At 41.6% G+C, this 19,132-nt stretch overlaps 1 protein-coding gene across 5 annotated transcripts in view; it reads left to right on the top strand.

The window, feature by feature from the left end:
• Positions 1 to 6,849: 6,849 nt before the first annotated feature.
• Positions 6,850 to 19,132, top strand: part of LOC308494380 (G2/mitotic-specific cyclin-B3-like) — a 49,936-nt gene continuing 37,653 nt past the window's right edge. For 4 of the 5 annotated variants that reach the window (XM_081042166.1, XM_081042165.1, XM_081042164.1 and 1 more), the window contains exon 1: positions 16,854 to 16,982. The gene's annotated coding sequence lies outside the window, so the exon portion shown is untranslated. Of the gene's footprint in view, positions 6,887 to 16,853; positions 16,983 to 19,132 lie in introns of those variants that run through there. The other variant, XM_081042163.1, reaches the window with a different exon arrangement.

Below are 19,132 nucleotides of genomic sequence, written 5' to 3'. Positions count from 1 at the left end.
TCTCTGTGTTTCACAGCGGTTGAGACTAGGTGGGGTGAGCTATGAGGATAGGACCCTCTGAAAAGCTCGAACTTGATGATCAGGATCATTATCTTTTAGCATAGTCTGTAGTTTCCTTTAAGTTAGACTCCCCACACCAAGTGTGGAACCATGGGACTATCATATTGACTTGAGAATACGAATCAGGAAAAACCACATGCTGAGAAGCAAATTTAAAAGGAGGTCTAGAGACTGTCAAAATGAAATGTGGTGATTTATACCCACCCAACTCCACTAACTAAATCTTACCTGTCTCCACTTTCTTTACCCGCTCTGGGGTAAAGAATCAAGCTCACCTCACCCCGTTTAACTGAATTTTGGCTAAACCCAATTCAACCAGTCTTTCTCATTACGTCAAAGAAAGTGAAATTAAGTAAATAGCTGTAACAGTTATCACATGGGACCACTGGAAAACACTAAAGTCAATACCAGTAGTGTGAATAAATAGCCCTCAAAGAACTGTAAAAAAAAAAAAATTGATAAAATCATTACCTTAATCACAAAGTTATAGTTGACTTTTGGCTGAAAATGTGCCACCCAGAAGGGAGTTGTGCCCCGTTAGATGGATTTGGGCAGTGCCAAGTTCTTGGGCACCCGCAGCTGGCTTCCACCCCCGTCGGCAGCTGGGCAGAGACTGAGGGGCCAAGGCTTTTCCCTCCTGCTTATGACCCTGGGGTATGACATCAGAGTTTGTTGTGTCACAATGCCCGAAACTGTAGCCAGCGCTGCAAAGGTGTGGCAGGTTGGCAAACTCCGTAAGCCTTCACATCAAAAGGACATCAGGCTGTCTGGTGTATAACAACCTTTTTTCTGTTCTTTTTAGTAGGGTACACATTTTTCTTTCACATTTTGTCCAGCGAAGAACCCGTTGAAACTTCCAAAACAATCTAATCATATTAGTTACCAGTCTGGTGGAGGTCTGTATTTTTCACATACAGGATTACCAACAGCCTGTGTGAACAAAACAGTATTAATTTATTGTTCAGCTTCAGGTATACAGTGCTGTGATCAGGCATCTACATCTTCCCTGAGGTGGTCTCCCTAACGAGACAAGTGTCCATTGCATACCATACAAAATCTTTACAACATTATTGATTACATTCCCCAAATTAACAATAATAAATGTGAACTACAAGTCTATATATGTATGTATATGTAGATGTATATACTTACAGGAAGCAGAGTATAGCCTTAGGAATAGAGACAGTGGAAATGTATTGGCTGTGTGCGATATCAGAGGGATGGTGGATGGGGGAGGGGGATTCACACAGTGTGAGGGATATAAATGATAAACGTCTAACTATTACTTTGTTTTGTGCATCTAAAACTAAAGAACAAAAACAGTATGAATTTTCACACCTTAGCTTATTTCTCTTTGGGTTTCCCACTAGAGATTCAGAGTTATGTGGCAAGACAGTTTGGATTTATGTGGAAACAAAGAAATGTTAATCAAAGTCCTTTCTGGATACCCCAATAAAAGTAATAAAATAGAAAGCTAGAGGCTGTCTTAGCAGCTTCTGTGAGTTTACCTCACTATTAAGGCACCCTCCTAGCTAGTTAAAAAGAAGTCAGAAGATGCCCCTACCTTTGTAGTATCAGAGTACGCTTTTTCCGTAGGACCTTGGCACGATGTTATCTTGTGAATTTGGGTGCTGTGATGACCCATCCGGTCTGACCTAAGATGTTGCTTCTTAACTCTCCATACTCTCCTAAAGCTTTGACCCCCAGCTGGTACCTGAACTTTTACCTTATGACATTGCTGTTTCTCTAGGCAGCAGTGACAGCAGGATTCTGGGCAACAGGATTCTGGGTTTCTAAGTGGTCCAGCAAGCTCTAAGAAAAGGATCAGGGTCAGCCTTTCAGAGACTCCTCAAGGCACAAAAAGACTTGAGGCTCTCCTTTCTTTTCCTTTATAGCTAGTGGTGGATTGCTGGCGACAGTATTATAGAAGATACATCTCGTAGGGACAGAGAAAGGATTTACAATCACAAGTTTTCTAAAGTAAATGCTCTAAGAAAAAGGAGTTCAGGGACCTCTAGTCAGCTTTTGGCTGGAACAAACAGTAAATTCTTTTGGCAGTGTTGAACATTCTCAGGCAGGTATTTTAAGGAGGCTGGGGGTCATCATCCCAGGACATGGTCTTGAGCTCATAGAAACTGTTCTAGTGTTTATTCAAGTCTCTTAATGTAGGGATTGGATGAAATTCTTTGTGCTGAATGTTGAAGTTTTCATAGGCCAAGATTGAGGCCTAGTTGAGAAGAGGGCTCAGCGGAGCCTGACTATACCCATCCATCGAGTCGTATACCTTAAATATTTACATTTTTTATTAAAAATTAATTTTGTTCTAGAAGGCAGACTGTCAATGGTGATGAACTAAAATCCATAGTACAGGACCTGCTTTTCCTTTATCACACTTTTTTCGAGGGGAACTATTGATGATGAAGCTGGAGCTCTTGTGTTTGGCTCATGTCTGTGGAATAAGAAGCAGAGAAAGAAAATGTTTACTTATTCTGCAAGCATAAGAGTATATATCCCTATGATTGAAAAACAAAAAAACAAACCAAAAAAACACCTCTATCTCTCCTAGCCCAGAAGGGTGAAACTGTGATCTGGGTCTGGGAAATGTCTTACCAAATCCCCTAAATGACAAAGAAATAAAGGAGGAATATGTCTCTGTGAGTCCCCAAATGATGTAGGACACTTGTGAGTGAGTGAGCGCCGGGATCCTGTCTCATGAGACTGCAGAATGGAAACACGGACCCAGGAGAGGCAGAGTTTTACAAACAGGATAGTATAATGAAAGGAAAGGGTCAGAGCACCCGAGCGGGAGGGGGTCCCCGATAGGGGTGCCCCATGACTGAGGCAAAAGCTCTTACTTTTATACCTTCCCTTGCCTGCTTGAGGAAGGGAACTGGCACCTTCTAATGAAATTTGTCTACCAGGTTTGTTCTGCTTGCCCATCCTGAAGGAATTCGCAAAATAACCCACACTTATCTATCAGATTGGCTCCGTTTGTCAGGACAAAAGGACGTTTATGATTAATTTCAAGGTGTTGTTGCTTTTGTCGTGCAGCAAGGAGTGATGTCAAAACCCGGAGTTTCAGAATATGGCTGCTTTGTTTGTTCCACCAGGGCCTCTCTGTCTGCCTAGCGACAAGATAGGCTAGCTAACCTGTCTCAACCCCCCTCTGAAGAGGAAACCCTAACTGCTGATAGGGAGTAGAGGCCAGGACTGCGCTGGCTGCTTCAGGCTGACCCGGGGCATGGCAGAAAGACCGGCAGTTAGGGCTTGTCCAGAGGCCTATCTAAGGGTCCCCGGTAGATGAACAAGTCCAGGTGAGGATGTTGTCTTGTAGGCCAGTGGGTAGTCTGTAAGCTGAGAAGCATCGTAGGCAACAGCATGAGGTAATATCGATAATAATGAATGAAAGAGAAATGAGAAAAGTTTCCTTAAGTCCTGTTAAACTGAGAAGCGAGGAAGAAAATATCTAAGCTGAAGAATCTTGTGTTTAGTTTAATATTGGAAAGTAGATCATGAACTTTGTTGAACTTATTCTTTAATAAACTGTGAATTATCAGACAGATTGAAACAGCATAACCCTTTAAACTTTTTACACCCTTGATTGTGTTTGAGAAGTAGATAATCCATGCCACCTCTGTTTGAGAACTGTTTCTCTGACCTATCCTAACTATTGTCTCATAGCTTGGATAGACTGTGAGATGGCATTTAGGGATTTTGTCATTGAGTGAGCTCTTTGACTATTTAGGTTTCTGTACGTTATTTTGTATCAAAGAACTCTCATCAGTGAGGAGCGCCAATCTGGGTTGTCTAGGGGTGTTTGTTGTAAAAATGTTCTGGCGGCAGCATAGGTCTGTATTAAAATTTATTGGCAGTCAATTCTTCCTCCATCTCTGGGAGGAAATTGGCAGGATTAAGGGTGGAGCGGGTCCGTATTTGGATTAGAGACCTTTTATAAGAGGGCCTGATGTCCAAGGAGGCAGCTATCAGTGAGCCTGTGACTCTTATTAGCATCTAAAGGCCCTTGAATGTGGTGTGGGGCAAAAATGGTTAAGTCTTGCCCCATGGTGAGCTTGGTGGCTCTGGGAACTAGGAGGGCAGCTGTAGCTATGGCCTGGAAGCAAGCTGGCCAGCTGCATGCTATGAGGTCTAGTTCCTCACTTAAATAGTTCTAGAGTCTTTTTTAACTTTAATTTGTTCATTTTACATTTTCTTAAGGTACATAGACCAATGATAAGAAATATGCTGAGTAAAATGAGCCCAGATCCGGGTCTGTCTTTATCTTTACAACCAAAGCAGTTTTCAGACGATACAGATCCAGGGTGAGGGGTTGAGACAGAATGAATGCCTTCTATATCAACTAGGAAATTAATAGGCTTACCTGTCACGTCAGGGTCACCCCCCCAGTGATGAGAATAGCTTGGGAGCCACTGGGAACTTCAGACCCAACAGTGATGAAGCCCATTTTGGGGGAGGGAGTCTGTCCTTGCTCCCTCAGAACAAGGGGTACTCTCTCACGTAGTGCCCTTCGGTCTGTGTAGGGGTCACGGCTGTTTGGGAGGATTAGGAATCCAGTGTTCTGGGCTTGTATATCCAGAGTAGGCTCTTTTCTCTTGGCGCTTTCTCTCTGGGGCTTTTGGGGTGCCCTGAGGTGGCTTCAGCCTTGGGTTATCTCTAACTGTCGCGAAATGTCTGGCCTGTCTCTGGCCTTACCCTCTGGTCTCTCTGTTCCTCTATTCCTTGTTTTTCTGTCTCGGCTGTTAAAGACATTTAAACAAGTTCCTGGTCTTCTCTAGCATCTGAGCCTCTTGATCAGGGATGTAACAGTGGGCCGGAAACGTTAGAATTCCCTGCCAGTTAAGGGGAAATATTAGGCTGAGTTTCCTTATATTGGCCTGTAGCTGATACCGAGGAAGGCACATCAACTCTAGCAGTTCTACAACATAAAAGTTGACTTAACTATTAGCCAAATTCAGCTTTTAGGTTTAAAGAAACCAAGGACCTGATTGAGAAAATAGGAAACCTAGGAAATGATTCCAGTGACATACATACTGATAACCAAAAGCAAGCGATGAGCACTTCTGAAGGAGGAATATTTTCCTGTGAGTCCCCAAATCACGTAACCGATGTTGGATCTGCTAGCAGTTTCTGGGTGTGGCCCGAGATCCTGCCTCGTGAAGCCGAAGAATGGACACACGGACCAGGGAGAGGCAAAAGGTTGTGGAGGAAGACAGTTCATTAGAAACAGAAGAAGTGGGTGCAGCTCCCAAGCGGGAGCGGTTACCCTAAACTGGGAAGCCCACCAGCTAAGGCAAAGGCTTTTACTTTTATACTTTCCCCTGCCTGCTTCGGGAAGGGGGCTGGAGCCTTCCAATGGAATTCATCTATTAGGTTTGTCCTGTTTGCTCATCCTGAAGGGATTAACAAACTAACCCTTTCCTATCTATCATATCTGCTCCTTTTTCGGGCTTGAAAGGATTTGAGATTGTTTATTAACCTCAAGGTATATTGTCATGTCTCCGTCCTGGAGTGAAGGAGACATTCCAGGACCCGGAGTTTTAGGGTATGGCTGCTTTTTTGTTTATTCCACCAGGGAAGCCCTGTCTACCTAGAAACATACTAACTAACCAGTCTCATTATGTCTGTACTGTGCATACCTATCCGTCCTTTCCTATGAGTGATTGAAGCAGTGGAGGGAGAAAATAAAGGACTTTCAGAAGTTATAAACATTCTCATTATTTTTTCTTCAGAGGGCAGCTGTTAGAGGAAAGCAGACTCTTAGATATGTTGAGGGTTTCCTTTCAGGTAGGGACTTAATTAGGCAAGTAAGGTCTGTTCTATTGCCTTACTGTAGAAAATGACTTAGAGCTATTTTTGGCGGGGATGGGTAGAGGGTTGACTTGTCAATGGCCATTTCTGGTCAGGTTCTTCTCTCTTACAATTGTGAAATCTCCCTCCTCTTATTTCCTAGAACATTTGCTTATTGTCTGTATAATTTATCTGAAGTTTACAACTGTAGATCTGGCCTTGTAGAATTAATTAACTTTTCCTACTCCTGGATCTCCTACGCTGAAGTCTGGGGGGCAGGTTCTGTCACATTGTATCCACAGCGATACCGGGCACACAGCTGGGTTCAAGAAACAAATGGTTTTAGAATTTCAGGCAGAAAACGTAATTCAGAAGCCATGGTGTCTTGGAATCTGTCATAATGGCAAAAAACTTGGTTAGCTACTTGAGTGGGCGGCCTTCTTCTTAGAGCAATAATTCTCACACTTTAGCGTGCCTTAGAATCATCCGGGGGCTTATCAAAACCGATAGTTGGGCACCGTCCCAGATTTTCTGCAGATCTGAAAATTTGCCTGTTATTGTGTTTTCAAACATTATTTAATTCTCACGCAGCCTATGGAATGGGTACTATTTTAACCCTGACTTTATTAATGGGTAGCTAGCTGGTGCTCAGAGAAGCCATTTAACTGGTGGGTTAGCAGATCCGGCGCTAGCCACTTCCATCATCGTGGAGGTGGGTGTATGTGTATGTGTGCAGAGATTAGCACCCTTTTCTTTCTCTAATGTCCAAAATACAGAAGAGAAATTCCCTGAGGGGATGGTGGTGGTAGTATAAAGGGTCCCTAGTCTGATCTTTTGGCCCCATCTGGTGGTTTCAAGTCTGACTGAAAAGTGTTGGTCGGTTATCTCCCCCTGCTGGTGAGAATGGTAGGGTCGGTCAGTCTCCACCGCGATCCGTTTGCCTGAGGAGGCTTTTACTGGAGGCGATTATTTTGAGGCGGCTGTTCTGAGGCGGCTGTTCTGAGGCGGCTGTTCTGAGGCGGTTAGTCCCCTGTCCCTCTGTCCCTCATCTGTTTTTTTCGTTTTGTTTTGTTTTGATTTGTCTTGTTTCGGTTTCTGATTGGTGGGGAGCGCCTTTCCCATGCGTACCTTTAGTTCCAAACCTTGTATGGCTTGTTAAAGGTGTAATTTCTTTTTCTGGGTATTAAAAGAGCCTTTTGCCTTACATATGTAAATATGTAAATCTATTCTATGTCAGGGCTGGAGATGTGGCTAAGGGAACTAAGTTGTTAAATCAGAATTTTTTGTTTCCTGTCAAACCAACAAACTTGTCTCCAACATCTGAGAAAAAGTGCTTAAATATGGTATTGGTGATAAAGGTTTTCTCTTTCCCTCCTTTATATGTGAATGAATGTGTGTGTGTGTGTGTGTGTGTGTGTGTGTGTGTGTGTGTGTGTGTGTGTTTTAAAAGGACCATGAAGGAGAGGAAGGGGTTCTGGAAGCACGAACCCCTTCAGGTTCCCTCACAGAACTTATAGGCATCCTCCCCCCAACACACACCCTTAAGGATCCCCCCCTGGTTTCAGGGACATTAAAATGGGATGAAGACTGGCCCAGTCTTCAGCTTTGTCATGTAGTTGCCCCGTGGGGATTTCAGACTTAGCCCTTCTGTGCCTGTTGCTCTCAAAGCAAGATGGTAAATGCGGGTAATGAGTTCATGTGGCCAGTAGGGGGCGCCGCTACGTGGACGAAGTATTCCCACACAGTACAAGATTACCCCATACAAAAGCCCATTTTGCTAAAGCCTTCCTCAGATTAAAAGGGAAATCGTTGATTCCGCCCTGATAGAATCACTTCCCATCCTACAAACTGCATTTTCGTGTATGTTATACTTATTGACTTAATATTTAGTATTATATTTATAACGTAGGTAATATAACATTATACTTAGTAATATAATAATCTTTCCTTAATAGCCTCATTATAAAGATGATAAGTTCTAAGGGAGAAGTGATTATCCAACTCTCTGTATAGACCGTAAGAGTGGCTCATGTACTGAGACACTCAGTAATCACTCTTGGTGATAACGGGGTGATTATAATAACAGTAATTATGTTGGCAGTAATAGCATGCTGAACAACATGTGTCCTTTGAAAGCCTTAGCAGTTGTATATTCACCTTTTTTGGCACTTATTCTGCCTTGGTTGTAGTTATTTCATTATGAGTTTTATTTTTCCAAGTACAGAAATGCTTGAGGAGAATGACTATGTTTTCCTTATTTTCATTTACCCTGCAAAGGATAGCACTAGGTTTATATATATTAGTAAGTGCTTAAGGTTATTTATATAATTGCGAGTTTGTACATCAGAAACTAATATAATGTTATATGTCGATTATATCTCAATTTTTAAACAAGAAAGAAAATTAGTGGTAATGGTTGTTTAAGAATCTCTATGCCCAGAACCATATAGAAGTGCTTGGCTATGGCTGAGAACATCGGACCCCCTTGTCCAAACTGCCTGGCTTATTGCAGTAACTTCCTAACTGGTTCCACGGAATCGTTCCTTGCCACTCTTCAACAGAATTTTTTTAAAGAACCAATATATTTTATTAGCCACTGTTATTTTTTATAACAGCTTTATTGAAATATAATTCAAATACCGTCTAGTTCACTCATGTAAAGTGCACAATTCAGTGATTTTTAGTATATTCACAGAGTTGTGCAACCATCACCATAATTAACTTTAGAACATTTTCATCACCAGAAGAAGAAACCTCATACCCGTTAGCTATATCACACCCCAGCTCCCTCAGCCCTATACCTCCCCAGCCTTAGGCAACCACCAATCCCCTTTATGTCTCTATAGATTTGTCTATTCTGGACATTTAATATAAATGGAATCATACAATATGTAGTCTTTTGTGACTGATTTCTTTCACTTAGCATATCTTTTTCCAGTAAAGAGTGGCGATAACGTATGTGAAATGCTACTTATGAGGGAAGCTCATTAGAGACTCAGTGTTAAGGGCTTTTATTGGAGGCTGGTCTTCTGCCTAGCACTTACAAAACTCCAGAGCCCCAGGAGGAAAGTTGTTGTTCCCCATAAATCATATTGTTTGCACAAACAGTTAAGGTACTCTAAGCTAGTCTCATCAGTTAGTGTGGTGGGAACGCTACCCAAATCCAAGTTCCCAAATCCTGGGCAAGAGCCAACTTTGCCAGCAGGATTTTCGAATTACAGCATTCTCACGCCTGCTATCTTAACTGTTTTCTACACAGATTTTGATAGGGATTACGTTGATTCTGTAGATCAATTTGAGGAGGATTGCCATCTTGACAATATTAAGTATTTCAGTCGATGAACATAGGATGTCTTTACATTTGCTTAGGTCTTTAACTTCTCTCAGTGATGTTTTGTAGTTTTCAGAGTACAAATCTTATACTTCTTTTGTTAAATTTATTTTCTAAGTATTCTTTTTGATGCTATTGTAAGTAAAATTGTCTTTTATTTTCACATTGTTCCTTGAAAGAGTATGGAAATACAACGGAGTTTTGTATATTGATTGATCTTGTGTTCTGCACCCTTGAGCTTGGTTATTAGCACTAATAGCTTTCTCTCTCTCTCTCTCTCTCTCTCTCTCTCTCTCTCTCTCTCTCTCTCTCTGTGTGTGTGTGTGTGTGTGTGTGTATTCCTTAGCCTATTAATATGGTAGATTACATGGATTGATTTTTTTTCTGAACCAGCCTTGCATCCCTAGAATAAACCCCACATGGTCATGGTATATAATACTTTTGATATATTGCTAAATTCTGCTTGCTAATATCTTGCTAAATATTATGCATCTATTTTCATGAGGGATATTGGTCTATAGTTTTCTTTTTTGTACTTTCTTTTGTACTGTCTTTCTGTGATTTTGCTATCATGCTAAAAGTGTTCTCATATGAGTTGGGAAGTGTTCCCACCTATTCTATTTTCTGGAAGAGATGGTGTAGAATTTTGTTAATTATGCTTTAAACATTTGGTTTAATTCTCCAGGTCCAGTGAAATTATCTGGGTCCAGACTTCTATTCTTTTTAAGAATTTTAAAATTACAAATTGAATTTCTTTAGAAAAATGGAACTATTCCAATTAGGTATTAAATATTGGGTTATTGTGGTAGTTTGTGATTTCCAAGGACTTTGTCCATTTCAATTAAATTGTCAAATTTATATGTATTCCCTTAGTATTCTTTTGATGTCATTAGGGTCTGTAGTGATATCCTTTGCTTCATTTCTGGTATTGCTAATTTTTGTCTTTTTTCTTTGTTAGTCTTGCTAGATGTTTGTCAATTTTATTGATGTTTTCAAAGAACAGCTTTTTGTTTCATTGATTTCTACTATTGGTTTTTCTGTTTTCAATTTCATCAATTTATGTTTTATATTGATTATTTCCTACCTTATGTTTGCCTTCGATTTATTTTGTTCTTCTTTTTCTAGTCTTGAGGTGAAGCTTAGATAATTGATTTTCAGAATTTTCCTCTTTTCTTTTTTTTTTTTTTTTTTCGCCCCCAACCCTCCCCCCCACCCACCCCTCCCGCCCCGGCCCCCGCTTCGCGCAGCCCCTCACGGCGCGGCGCGCCGGGGCCTCCCCTCCCCGCCCTCCCCTCTCCTCCTCCCCTCGTCGCGGCCGCCGCCGCCGCCTCCTCCTCTTCGCGCCGCTCTCCCGCTGCCCTCCCGCGGCTCCCACCCCCTCTCCTCCCTCCTCTCTCTCCAGCCGCCTTCCCGGATTGCTGGCGAGAAAACCAGCTCCCTACCCCAGTGCGTGGCCCCTGCCCCGTGGCGGCCGAGCCCGGACGCAAAGGGCAACGATTCCGCTCCAAATTACCCAGCGCGGCGAGCGCGAGCGGGAGCGCGCGGCGACTCCTGGCTCGGGGCTCGGCTGCGCCGCGGGGCAGAGGATTAGAGTCTCAATTAGCTCCGCGCGCCCGCGCCTGCCGCGCTCGGCGACCGAAATGCGCTGTTTCCCCTCCTTTCGCTGGGCGATTCCCACCCGCCTCTCCCGGAGCCCGCGCCTTCCCGCCGGGGCCTCCGCCAGGACCCTCCCGGGAGCGGTGCGCCCGGGACCCCGCGCCCGCGGTCGCCCAGCCCCCCGCCCCCCGCCGGCCGGCCACGCCTCCTCTTTTCTAATGTAAGCGGTTAGTGCAATATTGTTCAGTTTCCAAGAGTTTGGGTATTTTCCTGTTTTTGTTATTGATTCCATTGTGGTCAGAGGACACACTCAGTTATTATTTCGGTTCTTTTATATTTGCTGGTTTGTTTTATGATTGAGGGTATGGTCTATTTTGGTAAATGTTCCATGGGAGCTTGAAAGGTATGTGTATTCTGCTGTTATTTGGGTGGGGTGCTCTATAAATGTCCATTAAATTCTGTTTGTTGATGGTGGTGTTGAATTCTATTCCTTGCCAATTTTTTTTTAATTTATTAGTTTCAGGTGTACAACACAAGGTAATACTTAGACGTTCATCATTTATATCCTTCACACTGTGAATCCCCCTCCCCCCATCCACTATCCCTCCGACCTCACACCGAGCCATCACATTATATATATAAAATTATAGTTGGCATTCATTAATGTTTAGTTTCTGGTGTACAATGCCATGACCAGGCATCCACAGTATCCCTGAGGTGGTCTCCCAAATAGTACGCATGTCCATCGGATACCCAACAAAACCTTTACAACATTATTGAATACGTTCCCCAAATTAATTTTCAAAAAACCCTGAGGCCATCTTGTGGTTACCAGCTGCTTCCTAATCCCTTCACCTTTCCCCTTAACCCCCCCCCCCCCCCCCCCCCCCCCCCCCCCCCCCCGCCATCTAACAACTCTCGGTTGTGTCCCCAAAACTGTTTCTGATTAGTTCATTCACATATTCTTTTCTTTACATTCCGCATATAAGTGAGATCATATGGTACTTGTCTTTCTCTTTCTGACTTATTTCATTTAACATAATGTTCTCTAGATCCATCCATGTTGTTGCAAATGATAAGATTTCTTTCTTCTTTATGGCTGTGTAATACTCCATTGTATAAATGTACCACAGCTTCTTAATCCAGTCATCTACCGATGGGCATTATCCAGTTGTTCTATCAGTTATTGAGATGAAGTATTAAAGTCTCCAACTATGAATGATGGATTTGTTTATTTCTCCTTTTAGTTCTATCATATTTTGTTTCATGTATTTTCCAGCCCTTTTGGTTAATGCATACACATTCAGGATTGCTGTGTCTTCTTGGTGGATTCACCCTTTTATCGTAATGTAATACTCCTCTCTGTCCTTGGTAATTCACTTTACTCTGAAGTTTACTTTGTCTGATATTAATATTCCTGCTTTTTAAAAAATTAATGTATGTATGGTATATCTTTTTCCACTTTTTAATTTTCAGCTTCCTTATATCATTATATTTGAAATGGGTTTCTCGTTCACAGCATATTGTTGCATCATGTTTTTTAAATCCACTCTGCCAATCTCTGTCTTTTAATTCTTCTACTTAAACTATATTTAATGTGATTTTTGATCTGTTGGGGCTTAAGGTCATCATTTTACTTTTTGTTTTCTGAGTATTCCCTGTTTCTCATTTATGTTTTCTTTTTCCTGCCTTCCAGTCAGTTACTTGAAGATTTGTTTGAATTCCATTTTGATGTATCGATAGTGTTTTTGAGTGCATCTCTTTGTATAGCTTTATTAGTGCATTTTTGAGGTATTACATTATATATACACAACTTACCACAGCGTGTTGGAGTTAACATTTTGCCAGTTTGAACGAGGGGTATAAACCTTTCCTCCCTTTACCCTTCCCCATCTATATTATTGTTTTAAACATTTCCTCTACATACATTGAGAACCACATCAGACAGTGCTATAATTTTTGTTAATACTATCAAACATAATTCAGAAAACAGTATCAGAAGGATTCTATTGTATCTACCTATATTTTTGCACTTTCCACTGTTGTTCCTTCCTGATGTTACAAGATTCCTCCTGTCAATATCTGTTTTTTTTTACTTTGTGATCTTTCTATTCTTTGAAAGGGGGCATCCAAGAATGACTTGATTTCCCCATTACGCCTGAAGGATATTTTCCTTGGATGTAGAATTCTGAGATGAAAGTTCTTTTCTTTTAGTACTTGGAAAATATTGTGTCACCTCTTTCTGGCATGCATGGTTTCTGATGAGAAATCCATTGTCATTTAAAACAAAAAAAAGCCCCTATTAGAAAGGTGTCATTTCTCTCTTGCTGGTTTCAAGGATTTTTTTCTTTGTCTTTATCTTTCAGAAGTTTGATTATGAGGTGTCTTTGTTTGAATTTCTTTGGGTTTATCCTGTTTGGGGTTTGGCTAGCTTCTTGAATCTGTAAGCTTCTGTATCAAATTTGCGGAATTTTCAGTCTTATTTCTTGGAATAAGGATTTTTGTAGGTAAGATTACCAGAAGTAGAACCTGTGGGTAAAATGGTTTTAAAATTAAGCGGGTATTTTCAAATAACCCTCCTAAAGTTTATGGCAGCTTTTACTTCTACCAACAGTGAATAAAAGTGCTTGTTTACCCACCCCCTCATCAGCAGAAGTTATTATTAATCTATTAAACCTATGCCAATGTGCTAAACAAACAAAAAATGCATTGCTATTTTAATCTGCATTTATTTTTAGTGAAATTGATCATATTTTCACGTTTATTGACCATTTGTATTTCTTCTCTTCCTATTCATTTTTTTTGCCAGTTTTCTTTTAAATTTATTTTTTTCATTGGGAGATTCATCTTTTTCTTGTCATTTGTGTTGCCATTTTTTTTTCCAGTTTGTTGTTAGGTTTCTTAACCTTGTTTTTGTTTTCTGTTTTTCCAAACAAAAATTTAAAAATTTTAGCCACTAAAAGTTATTGATCCTTTTGTTGTATCTAGATCTTTTTGTTCCGTTTAGATCAAATTTTTCCTTCTGCAAGATTATAAAAATATTCTTTTATATTTTGTCTAGTGTTTCCATGGTTTCATTTTCACAATTAACTCTTGGATCCATCGCGAGTACATTTTCATGTAAAAGTGAGGTAGCTCATAGCAGATCTTTTCTATCAGGTTTTAACACGGGGATGTAGAAAGGAGGAGATAGGAGAGTTTATGAGAATGTTGTATGCCTGGAAGGAGGGAAATATACGAAAATGGTAGAGTCGAAGGGCTGTCTCCTCTTTTCTCAGTTTTCTCTCTGAGTCTACCCAAAGGAAAGGTGAAGTTAATTGGAGGTGTGAAAGTTGAGAAAAAAACAAATTCAGAAATTTGGGGGGCAGCCGGATGGTTTCCTGGTTAGAGCGTGAGCTGTGAACAACAGGGTTGCGGGTTCGATTCCCACATGGGATGGTGGGCTGCGCCCCCTGCAACTAAGATTGAAAATGGCGACTAGACTTGGAGCTGAGCTGTGCCCTCCACAACTAGTTTGAAGGACAACGACTTGGAGCTGATGGGTGCTGGAGAAACACACTGTTTCCCAATGTTCCCCAATAAAAAAGAAATTTGAAAAAAGAGAGGCAAATTATTTCCTTAATCTAATAAAAAAAAAAATAAAATAAAGTACATCTCTCTAGGGAAAAAAAAGTTTTTTGGAAGAATCACAACTTTTACTCAATCACTCTTTAAAAATTGAGGTATAGCTGACATACAACATTGTATTGGTTTCAAGTGTACAACATAATTACTCAATATTGGTATATATTATGAAATGATCACCATACCAGGAAAAATGAAATTGCTCGTTTTGTGATTTTTGTGTTGCTGTTGTTTTGGTAGATGGACCTTTTTTCCTCTTGATTAAAGAAGACATATAGTGACTTGTGTTAATACTGTATTTCCTTTATAGTGCATCTCGGTGGGACACTTATCCACAGTTATGATCTTTAAAGGAAGATACTCATTGACTTAGTTAACAGACATTTTTCAGTCATCTGTCAAGTAGGCTCGTATCGGGTAATGCTTATGTGTTTGGTCTCTGTAATCAGACTGCTTGGGTTTAAATCCCAGTCCACTAATTTAGTCGCTGTGTGATCTTGGGCAAGTTACTTAACTTCTCTGTATTTCAAGTTCCTCTTCTGAAAAATGGGGATATTAACACCGCATTGTATTGTTGTGAGTGTCAGAACAGCGTAAAACATATAGTAAGCAATTGATAAATGTGAACTATTATTAATGCTAATCACTGGAGATAGATAGAGCACAAGAGATATGGTCCTTGTAGCTATAGACCTTGCATTCTTGAGTGAGGATATGGGTGAAAAAATTACCAATAGCAACAATTACTCTAAAAGAAATGTAAGGGGCTGAGATAGAGTACAAGGGAGGGGAGAGAATTTTACCTTAGTTAACATGGTCAGAAAAGGCCTCTCTGAAGAGGGGACATTTAAGCTGAGACTTGAAGCATGAGAAAAAACAAGTAATTTAACGAGTGGAGGTAAGAATATTCCAGACAGCGAAAACAGCATGTGCAAAGATCCTGAGGAGAGGGATTTTGGTATATTCAAAGCTTTGAAAGAAGACCACTATGGTTGCAATGGAATAAATGAGAAAGAGAGGTATGAGATGAGGTTGATGAGATAGGTGGGACTTTTAGACCAGATTAAGGAGTTTGGATTTTATCTTAAATTCTGTGGGAAACCACTGAAGCAGGAGAGGGACAGGATATGATTTTTCTTTTTAAAAAAGATTGATTTTGTTGTCATGTCGTATTTGTATTAGAGAAGGGCAAGATTGGAAAGGGAAGAGCAGCTTGGAGGCTCTTGAAAGTAGTTCAAATGAGAGATTATGGTGGCAGTGGAGATGGAGAGAAGTGGATGGATATAAGCTATATTTTTGAGGTAGAATCAACAGAACTTGCTGAAGGATTGGATATGGGAGAGTAAGGTGATGAAAAAGAGTTTGAATCAAGGATGATACCAGGTTTCTGGCTTGATTAACAGGCTTGATGTGGTACCAGTTCCTAAAACTGGGGGCATTGGAGGAAGGATCAGGTTTGGTAAGGGTCGTGAATATGTTGAATTTATGAATCTGGATGAGATAACCTAGGGAGATTAAAAAGAGAAGAGGGCCTGGGGTTATGTGAATATTTCACTTTTAAAGTAGAAGCTATGAGATACTAAAAGGAGAATGGGCTAATAATAAAGGTAGGGATAAAATGTAGTGGTAGAGTATCTGTCCTATATTTGGGAAGTCCTACATTTTATTCCTGGAATCTCCATTTTCTCTTTGCCTCCTCAGAGGACAGCACAGGGCTAAGTATTCTTTTAGTGTTTTGTCAATTACTTACGTATATTTTCTCGTTCCTGGAACAAAGCAGGTGCTCAACAGATATTTGTTGAATGGATAAATTAATGTATGAATGGAGTAAATGAGAATATCTGGGTTGTAGTACCTGCTGTGCCACAATGCAGTTTTGTGATACGGGGCAAGTCACAAACTACAGTTTTATCTGTAAAATGGCAATAATAAAAGTACCTATCTTTTCGGACAGGGTTTAAAATAATAAAAAATTATAACAATGAGTACAGAGCTAGTGCTGAATTAATAACAGCTACTATTATTAGCTCTCTGCACTTGGTACTTATCCATAAAATAGGGGGCAGTAATTTCTGCTCTGCTCCCCATCACAAGGCCATTTGTGGAGCCGGCAGAAGTTAACGTTTGATTCTACAAAGCGTTATTAATAGTAATGTTTTAACTAGGTTGAGCCTACTTTACACCGCCGCTCTCCTCCCTTCCTCCAGCAGTTATTTAAAAGAAAATGCCTCTTTAAAGAGACCCAGTACTTTCGCTGGTTAAACCTGCCTAGTCCAGCCAGTGGAAACCGCGCCCCATGCAAAGCCCGGTAGCCCCTGAGTTCGATTAAAAAGCCCCGCCCCGCCCCCCCTTGCACGCTGATTGGCCCCTGCTGGCCAATCATCACTGCGCTTGTTCTGGAGCTGTAATTTTCAAAATACGCTGCCGGCCGATTGGAGGGAGCACAGGCTAGGTTGAGACCAACACGGGTCGGTGCGACGCGGAGCTCCGATCACTTGCAGGGGCTTCTCCCGGTCTAGGAGTGTGTGCGTGGTCTTTCCTGTTCCGCCCTTAATCTCGGTGTGAGGTAGGCGCCTTTGGGCTTGTACTGCCCGCTCGAATGTCTGGCTCTGTCGCACGCGGGTCGGTCGTTGGGCGTCACTCCAGCCCGTTGTAACACGATGTCTTCTCCTGGCCGGTTTCGCCGGCGTCCCTGTCAGGAAACCTTTGTTTTGTTCTTCTGTCCGTGAGAAGTCTGTGGAGAGAGCCCTGTAAGCAGTTGGGCAGGGAGTGTGTGTTAGAGGGTGAGATGGCAAAGGAAATGAGGCTGGGTCCCACAGGCTTTTAGATGGAGCGTCCAGTACGCATGCCTGAATCAGTCCACGTACAAAACGGCTTTATACAAGTGAAAGTGTGCAGGATCGATTTCCTCCACAAGACGTATGTAAGTCAGAGAACGCTGAGGCATATTCTGAGCTACAGGTTGAAGGATACGAAGGAGGATGAAAACGAGTCTTTTCTCGCTTGTTATCCCTTTTCTCTTCTATCCCCCGCCTCCGATCCCTTCCGCTCCGGCTAGCCCACTGGTCTCTGCTATGTGATTAGAATCCTAGAAGGTCAGAGGTTGAAGGGACCCTACAATACTGCTTCTTAAACTTTAAAGTGCATACATCTCACCCGGGGATATTGTTAATTTGCATGTTCCTGTTTGATAAGGCCTACTACCTGGGCCCAAGACTTTAAATTGCTAAAAGCTCCCACGTGATGCTTTGTTGCCCGTCCATTTACCACACGGTTTGAATAGCGGGGGCTCCGGTCCCATTGCCTCATTTTATTAGGTGGGGAAAGGAAGCATAGAAAGAAAGAAGGGATTTCCCAGTGTCACCCAGCCAGCTGGGGGCAGGGTCGGAACTAAACCCTAGGCATCCTTGCCAGCCCAGTGCTGCTTTTATTGACACCATGCTGTTTTCTCTCGCCAGTGTTTCGCTGTCTGTAACCTGCCTTTGTGTATAACATGAAATTGCTGCTGTTTCCTATAGATCGTCTTGATCTACAGTTTTGGAGTCTGAACAGTTGGGCTTCTAAAAGAGCCAGCTTTCCCCTGTGTGGGTTTCAGCACTGCCCTGGGACGCCCAATGGGGGTGTTCAGCCCTTAGTGCGCATGTAGGGGAGACGGTGGCAAGTCTGGAAAATGGAAAGGATTCTAAATTTCTTGTTTAGGCAAGGCGTGGCGTTTTGTAGGTGGTAGAAGTCGAGAGTGTTCTGCAGCGAGTGTCTTTATGAAAGCTTGTTTTTGGTTTGGTGGTGCCAATCCCGTCTCCATCCCAGCGGCAGGGAAATTATTTCCTTAAGTCAGTGTGTGTGTGTGTGTGTCTCCCAAAGCAAGTGATTATTGTTCAGGATAGTGAAAGTCGTATATGACCATCATGTTGTCGACGTAAGAAACGTCCAAACCTGTGGAGAATTTTAATAATTTTTATAAGAGGTTCTTTGAGCCAAACATATGCGGATAGCAAGATTTCAAACGCTCCGGAGAAGAATTTTGCAGCTTCTTTTATGCATTTCAAATTAAGGAGGGGGACATAAGGAAGATTGGAGAAAGCAAGGAGGGGATTGGATCACGGGATAGTTAACAAGTATTATATGCTCTTGAGGGTTAATAACCCTTTGGAGGGTTATTCTGGCACTTCAAAGGTGTGTGTTAACCTAAATGCACAAGAACAATGGACGGCTGGCTTAAAACCTTTCCCTAAAGAAGTTACAAGCCTGGGGTTTGACTACCCACCATGACCTATCCAGTTAGTAATTTATAAGCAGATCATCCTGTGAGGTTACTTTCCATAGAACCCCCTTTTATTTGTCCACAGTGTGAATAACCTTATTTTCTCTGAGGTTTAATTAACCTGTGACATCTTTCAGCCGAAAGTTTTTTAGCCTTTTTTGCTCCAGTCCGATTTTTAATTTCTCTGGGAAAGATAAAGTTTTTAGAACACGAGTCTTTGGTCATCCATTAAAAAAATTGTTTGAGGTGTGAATAATAACAGTGGAATAAGTGGTTTTCATACAGTGCTGTTAAGGGCAGGTGCACCCAATGTGGCTTTATTGCTGTTTGGCTGAATTTTGAAGGATGATTTTGAAAACAGGTTTGGATTTGGGGGAAGGGAAGGTGAGTAAGACCCACCATTTATTCAGCGTGCCTACTGTGCTTGGTCTTTGGCATGCAAATTTACATTTGAG

The sequence above is a fragment of the Rhinolophus hipposideros genome (genome assembly GCF_964194185.1).
Source record: "Rhinolophus hipposideros genome assembly, chromosome: X".
In the NCBI taxonomy this organism is placed as follows: Eukaryota; Metazoa; Chordata; class Mammalia; order Chiroptera; family Rhinolophidae; genus Rhinolophus; species Rhinolophus hipposideros.
The sequence above is the reverse complement of the archived record's forward strand: the minus strand, read 5'-3'. Positions and strand labels throughout refer to the sequence as shown.